Raw genomic sequence first — 7,303 nt, 5'->3', positions numbered from 1 at the left:
AATCATTCTCCTTGTCGTGATGGTATCTCCATATGTCTGTTAGACCCAACTCTTCTTTTAATTCTAAAAAAGTCTTCGGGAGGACCCCCGATTGTTTTTGTTTTATTTTTAATGCATTGGTTGATTTGTCTTTAGTTACGTCCACCACCCCGTTGTAGTCCCCCATGAGTATCAGGTCATCGTACTCTGTTTCTAGAATGTATTTTCTTAGGGTTTTTATGAAATTACTTTTCGCCTCGTTAGGTGCGTATATGTTACAAACCAAAATATTTTTTTCCTCAATTTTTATTGAAACTCCCAGGATTCTACCATCTGGATCTCTAAACGCCAACTCTGAAGGGATGTTTTCTTTAATGTATGTTACTAATCCTCTTTTCTTTTCTAATCCGGACGCGTAATAACTCTTTCCCAACGCTTTGCATTCTAAGTGAGATATATGTTTATTAGAAATGTGTGTTTCTTGTAAGAGAGTTAGATCATAGTTACATTTTTTCAAATGATGCCAAATTTTTCTTCTCTTACATGGGCCATTTAATCCATTAACATTATTTGAATAAATCCTAATTTTCCTTGCCATCGTTATCATTTTTCTTAACTAATTGGTCTATATCTGTCTTAGTGGTTTCTTTCTGGAAGTTGTAGTTTCCTGGTGATATTTCTCTTGCTCTCTTTCTGCCTTTTTCGTTGTCGTCTTCCTCTAAGAGATCGAGTCTCTTTATTGCGCTATCGGTGTGGTCGTTGTGGTGAGGTGTACCCCTCCATATTCCCTCTTCTTCGGTTCCCTTTTTGTTTTCGTTTTTCTTTTTCAGGTGTTTCTCCCAGAAAGCTCTTGCTTTTGCTTCGGATGTTAGCCAGTACTTGTTTTCATTCCACATTATTGTTAGGCCTTCTCTCTTTTCCCACTTAAATTTTACATTTCTTCTCTTCAATTCGTCGGTCAGGAAATAGTATTTGCGCCTTCTCTCAAGTATAGATATTGGTATCTCCTTCAAGATTACAATTTTGCTCCCTTTATATTGTATCGGCGATTTCGAGTGTTCTTTCAGTACTTCATCCCGGGTGTTCTTCTTTGTTAGTTGTACGATAATATCTTTCGGGGTTTTAAATTTCCTGGAGTGTGATGTTTGTATCCTGAAGACTCTGTCTACTTCTGCTTCGACGTTTGGTTTTGTCTTTTTAGTTAGTTGTGTAATCATGCCCATTACTACTTCTCTTATATTTTCTCCTTCTTCTATCACGTTTCTGAATCTTAGTTGAGTTTCTTTCTCTCTAAGTTCTATCATTTCCTGCTGAATCTGAACTTTGTCTAGCACCTCCTCCACATTTCTCACTTTTTTCTTTACTATTTCTTGATGGTTCTTAATTATGATATTATCTCTGACTAAATCTGTATTGTCTTGTTTTAATTTTCCTACCTCATTTTTTACGGTGGTCATCTCTTCTTTCATTAATGATTGTAGTGATTGCAGCTCTTCTTTCATATCTTTCATGTCTTTCTTCAATGCTTCGGTTTCATTCTTACTGGCTTTACTTTGCGCTTCTTGGTTGTCTTGGATTGTCTTTATTTCTGTTTGTATTTTAAGTACTTCTTTCATAAGGTCTCTTATTGTGGGTTCCTCGGGTAGAGAGCCTTTTCTGGTATTGTGTGGGGTTTTTTTCCCAACGTCCTTGTCCTTTTCCTTTTCTTTTTCTATTTTACTTTTTTGTAGAGTAGCCATTGTTGCCATGTAGTAGTTTGTTCCTTTACTGCTTCTTGGGAGTGATTAAATAGTATACATTCATTTGTTGAATTATAAGGAGAGGTAGGAGGGAAATACAGAGGTGGCAAGTCAAAACAATATCAGTCAGGCACAGCCTGTAGTGGGAAGGAGTTGTCAGGGGGGGATATGGGGGGGGGGGTATAGAAGCGACAAACCTATACAGTATCAACCGAACAGAACCGAACGGAACATCAGTCAGATAGGGAACTATTGGGAAAGGGTAGTAGGGAGGTACATAGGAGTCAGTTCTTGGCAGTATCCGTTAAATAGTATAATGAATTGCAACTGTATGGAGAGATCAAGTGTAAGTTCTGTCACTAAGCATCCCTAGGTGATGCTAGTGCAATTGAAGATATTAGAAAGTTGTTGGGGAGGGGTTCAAGGAGGGACACCGGGGACAAATCAATACCGTTTCGAAGAGTTACAGTATACAAAATATACAAAATATATCAGCAAGGTAAGAACCCAGCGCACTTCTTAAGTATGGTCAACACCAGACCAGCACTGTTTCAGTCTCTCAAGGCAAGAAAGTGCAATGAGCAATAAGCTATCATAGCAACAAAAGACGTTACAGTAGGTCAGCAGTAAAGCATTGGGATGTATATGGATTATTGATTTACAAATCAATGCCTTTGTTATTTTAAACTTATCCCTTTATCTGGTGAGTGTACCTGGTAGAAAAAAGAATTGTTAGGGAGGGGTATTGAGGAGGTACAAAGGAGACAAATCTAGACAATAATCTAGACAATAATAACCACAAGAAGCACCTTTCAGATAACGACTATTGGGGAGGGGTACTAAGGAGGTACATAGGAGTCAATTCTTCACAATATCTACTACATAGTGCAATGGATTCCGTTGCTGTAACTGGGTAAGTATTAGTTAAGTATCTGTAGTCTCTAGACCTTGACAGACTGGTTGGAAATTCAGAATCTTACAGTCTTAGTGCAGCCAAGGTCGGAGTCAGCCCTAACTCCCAGTCTTTCTGGTCCAGGGGCAGTCAGGTCAGGTCTCCAATTCTGTAATCGATGCCTATGTTATGTCTATGTTATCTCAGGCTAGTCCGATTCCTTTCAGTTAGTATTAGTAGCAGTTTGGGATCTCTCTAAGGCAGCACTTTTGCAATAACAGTCATTCAACAATTGCAGCAATTGCAACTATTCAGCATACACAGCTTGCAGCTGGTGAGTTTGCAACGGCCCAGACAGGGTACTCACGGTCCTCCTTGCCACGGTGTAGTTTCTCCAAGTACTTTCTCAGCTACTTGATGGGTCCTTCAGGGTCTGTTCGAGGGTTCTCGTCTTTCCAGCTACGGCTTAGTTGTTCCGGTGTCGTTCCGTCCCTCTGGATGCCGATTGTGCCTCTGCGTCCTCTTGCAGCTCTTTCGTGGCTCTTCTCTGCTTTCTCCGCTTGTCTTTGGCGTGTCCTCCTTCGCTTGGGCTTTCTCTTAGTAAAAACCGTTGTTGCTGCGCTCACCGCGCGCTCCGTCTTATGGCCCAGCTCTTAGTTTCTTCGTGGCTTTCTATGCGGCTTTGCGGCTCTAATTCTTTTTCGCCGGCTCTACGCTGACTTTACAACCCTCTAAGGTGCTCCACCGCGTTTTGCAACACTTTACGATTCTTTGCGATTCTTTGCGATTCTTCGCGACGCTTTGCAACATCCACGGCGTGCTTTTTCTCTGCGGCATCTAGTTGGAGCTTTCGTTTTCGTTTCCGCCCTCAGCCCTCAGCTTCGCCACTACTCCACGCCGCCTTCTCACTTCTTCGACCGGGAGGGGTCTCGCCAAGAACACATTAGAGTAAGTATTTTCGGGAGTCCCTTCTCTCGGGTTTGTGGGGTTTTTTGGCTCGCCCGACGATGCTCGTGGCCGCCCAGACTCCTTTCTTTCTTTCTTTTTTATTCGCTTCTGCTAAGATTCTTGAGCTTGAAATAGCGGCCGGTGCTAACCCATACAGATTAGTCTGTCTGTCGGGTATCCTTATCGTGGTACTTCTTTTTTGACTTGGGTGATGGTTGGAGTTTTTATGTAGATATCTATCTGTGTGTGTGGGTTTTCTGTAGATGGTGTGACCCAATTGTTGATCTGGTTTATTTATTTATTTATTTATTTCTGTTGCTTATACCCCGCCCTTCTCACCCCCAAGGGGGGACTCAGGGCGGCTTACAAAAAGAAGGCACAATTCGATGCCTTATCCAAATACATACAATTATAAAAACAATTACAATAGTTAGACAATTAACGAATTAAAAACATCAGTATATAACACAATAACACAACAATAAACAGTCTCATGGTCAGTGTCTCGAGTTCCATAGGTCCAATAGGTTTCGTCATTATTTGCCCATCATTATGGTCTTCTTTTTTAGCTGCCAGAATTTCCAAAAGCCTGGTCCCACATCCAAGTTTTCAGCTTTTTCCTAAATGAGAGAAGGGAGGTTGCTGATCTAATCTCCCCGGGGAGTGAGTTCCACAGGTGGGGGGCCACCACTGAGAAGGCCCTGCTCCTCGTCCCCGCCAGTCTCACTTGTGGTAAAGGCGGGGTCGAGAGCAGGGCCTCCCCAGAGGATCTTAAACTCCGAGGTGGGATGTAGAGGGAGATCCGTTCGGACAGATACACTGGGCCGGAACCGTATAGGGTTTTATAGGTCAAAACCAGCACCTTGAATTGTGCTCGGAATTGGATCGGCAGCCAGTGGAGCTGGCATAACAGGGGGGTGGTATGCTCCCTGTATGCCGCTCCGGTGAGCAATCTGGCTGCCTCCCGCTGGACTAGTTGGAGTTTCCGAGCAGTCTTCAAAGGCAACCCCACGTAGAGTGCGTTGCAGTAATCCAACCGGGATGTGACAAGAGCATGGACCACCGTGGCCAGATCCGACTTCCCAAGGTACGGTCGCAGCTGGCGCACAAGTTTTAATTGTGCAAAAGCTTTCCCGGCCACCGCCGAGACCTGGGGCTCCAGGCTCAGCGATGAGTCCAGGATCACTCCCAAGCTGCGAACCTGCGTCTTCAGGGGGAGTGTAACCCCGTCTAACACAGGCTGTAACCCTATACCCTGTTCGGCCTTACGATTGACCAGTAGGACCTCTGTCTTGTCTGGATTCAATTTCAATTTGTTAGCTCTCATCCAGTCCGACACAGCAGCCAAGCACCGATTCAAGGTCTGGACCGCCTCCTTGGTGACAGGTGGGAAGGAGTGACAGATTTGGACGTCATCTGCATAGAGATAGCATCTTAGTCCGAAACTCCGAATGATCTCTCCCAGCGGCTTCATGTAGATGTTAAATAACATCGGGGACAAGATTGAGCCCTGTGGGACTCCACACAGCAACGGTTGTGGGGCCGAACAGGTGTCACCCAATAACACCTTCTGGGTCCGTCCCTCAAGGAAGGATCGAAGCCACCGCAAAGCAGTGCCTCCGAGCCCCATATCCGTGAGGCGGCCCAGAAGGATACCGTGATCGACGGTATCGAAGGCCGCTGAGAGGTCCAGCAGAACTAACAGGGACACACTCCCCCTGTCCAGCTCCCTGCGCAGATCATCTACCAAGGCGACCAAGGCTGTCTCAGTTCCATGTCCCGGCCTAAAGCCAGACTGTGCCGGATCTAGATAATCAGTGTCTACCAGAAACCCCTGGAGTTGTGTTGCCACCACACGTTCCATGACTTTGCCCAAATAGGGGAGATTGGAAACTGGCCGATAGTTGTCGAATTGGGTGGGATCCAGTGATGGTTTCTTCAACAGCGGTTTTATAATAGCTTGTTTTAAGCTCGCTGGAAACTCTCCTTTCTGTAAGGAGGTATTAACCATCACCTTCACCCACCCTGCCAAACCCCCTCTGGCTTCCTTGATCAGCCAGGAAGGGCAGGGGTCTAGGATGCATGTGGTGGGTCGCACCTCTCCAAGGATCCTGTCCACATCCTCAAGCTGAACCAATTGAAAAGAATCCAACAAAACCGGACAAGCAGATGCTCTCGAGCCACCGAGTTATCAGAGATCTCGCTTTTTGGTTTGCGGATGACTAGGACATCTAGAAAAGGCAGTCTTCCTTCATTTTCTTTTTCCATGGTGAACTGGATGTTTGGGTGGATGCTGTTAAGATAGTCCAGGAACCTGTTGAGTTCTTCTTCTCCATGGCTCCAAATGGTGAAGGTGTCATCCACATATCTGAACCATATCATGGGCTTTTTGGTTGCTGTCTCCAGGGCTTGTTTTTCAAAGTGTTCCATGTAGAAGTTAGCTATGACCGGGCTGAGAGGGCTCCCCATAGCTACTCCATCTTTCTGTTCGTAGAATTCATTGTCCCACTGAAAGTAACTGGTGGTGAGGCAATGGTGAAACAGAGCCGTGATATCTTCTGGGAACCTCTGGTTGATGAGTGCCATGGTGTCTGCTACCGGGACCATGGTAAATAGAGATACCACATCGAAGCTGATCAGTTTATCGTTGGTATTTAGCTTGAGATTGCTGATTTTTTCTATGAAGTGGGCTGAGTCCTTGATGTAGTGTGTAGTGAGCCCAATATGGCTTTGTAACTGTGCAGCAAGAAATTTTGCTAGGTCGTATGTGGGGGATCCAATGGCACTCACGATGGGTCTGAGTGGGGTGGAGTCCTTATGGATTTTTGGGAGTCCATAAAGCCTGGGTGCATGGGCTTCCGATTTACATAGCTGTTGTCGTATGTCAAAGTTTATTGAGGAGTTCTTAATCAGAGTGTTGGTTTTCCTGGTTATTTTGGCAGTTGGGTCTTGCTTGAGTTTTTTGTATATAGTAGGGTCCAGGAGTTTTCTGATCTTCTCCTTGTATTGTTCTGTATGCATGATTACTGTGGCATTCCCCTTGTCTGCTGGCATTATGAGGATATCAGGATCTGAATTCAGTTCTCTGATGGCTTGTCTTTGCTTCCTAGTAATGTTACTGGAGGGGAGTTTTGCCTTTTTCAGGCATCATCAACCATCATCAACCTGACAGACAGACAACTCTCTGAAGACCAAGTATCCATACTAGCGAAAGGAGGAAACTTTGCTGTAACCACCACCAGGATACCAGTAGAAAACATCATTGCCAATGTTGAATCAGCCATTTATCGCCTCCCCGAGGAGGAAGCAGAAGAAGTACGAGCAGAAACAGCAAGGATCCTGAAAAAGGCAAAACTTCCCTCCAGTAACATTACTAGGAAGGAAAGACAAGCCATCAGAGAACTGAATTCAGATCCCGATATCCTCTTTATGCCAGCAGACAAGGGGAAATAGAGTGGACCAGAAACGAATCTTTTTGCTCTGCTTCTTTTCTCATTGGGTGATGCTTGCTGAGCCATGTCTCCTCACTTCTCCAGAGTTACTTGTCTGGATCCTCACTTCTAGAGTGCCATCTATCTACATTCAACTAAAAGCTATACTTTACATTTTCTAAGTATTTTCTATTCATTCTACTGGTTTTGGAGTTCAGGCATATTCATTCCATCAACATCAAGTCCTGTTTTCACATAGCTTACACTGAAATGAAATAGCATCTGAACAGAGTTTAGTAAACTGTGCCTACATA

Source organism: Anolis sagrei, chromosome 4 (assembly GCF_037176765.1).
Source record: "Anolis sagrei isolate rAnoSag1 chromosome 4, rAnoSag1.mat, whole genome shotgun sequence".
Lineage (NCBI taxonomy): Eukaryota > Metazoa > Chordata > Lepidosauria > Squamata > Dactyloidae > Anolis > Anolis sagrei.
The sequence above is the reverse complement of the archived record's forward strand: the minus strand, read 5'-3'. Positions refer to the sequence as shown.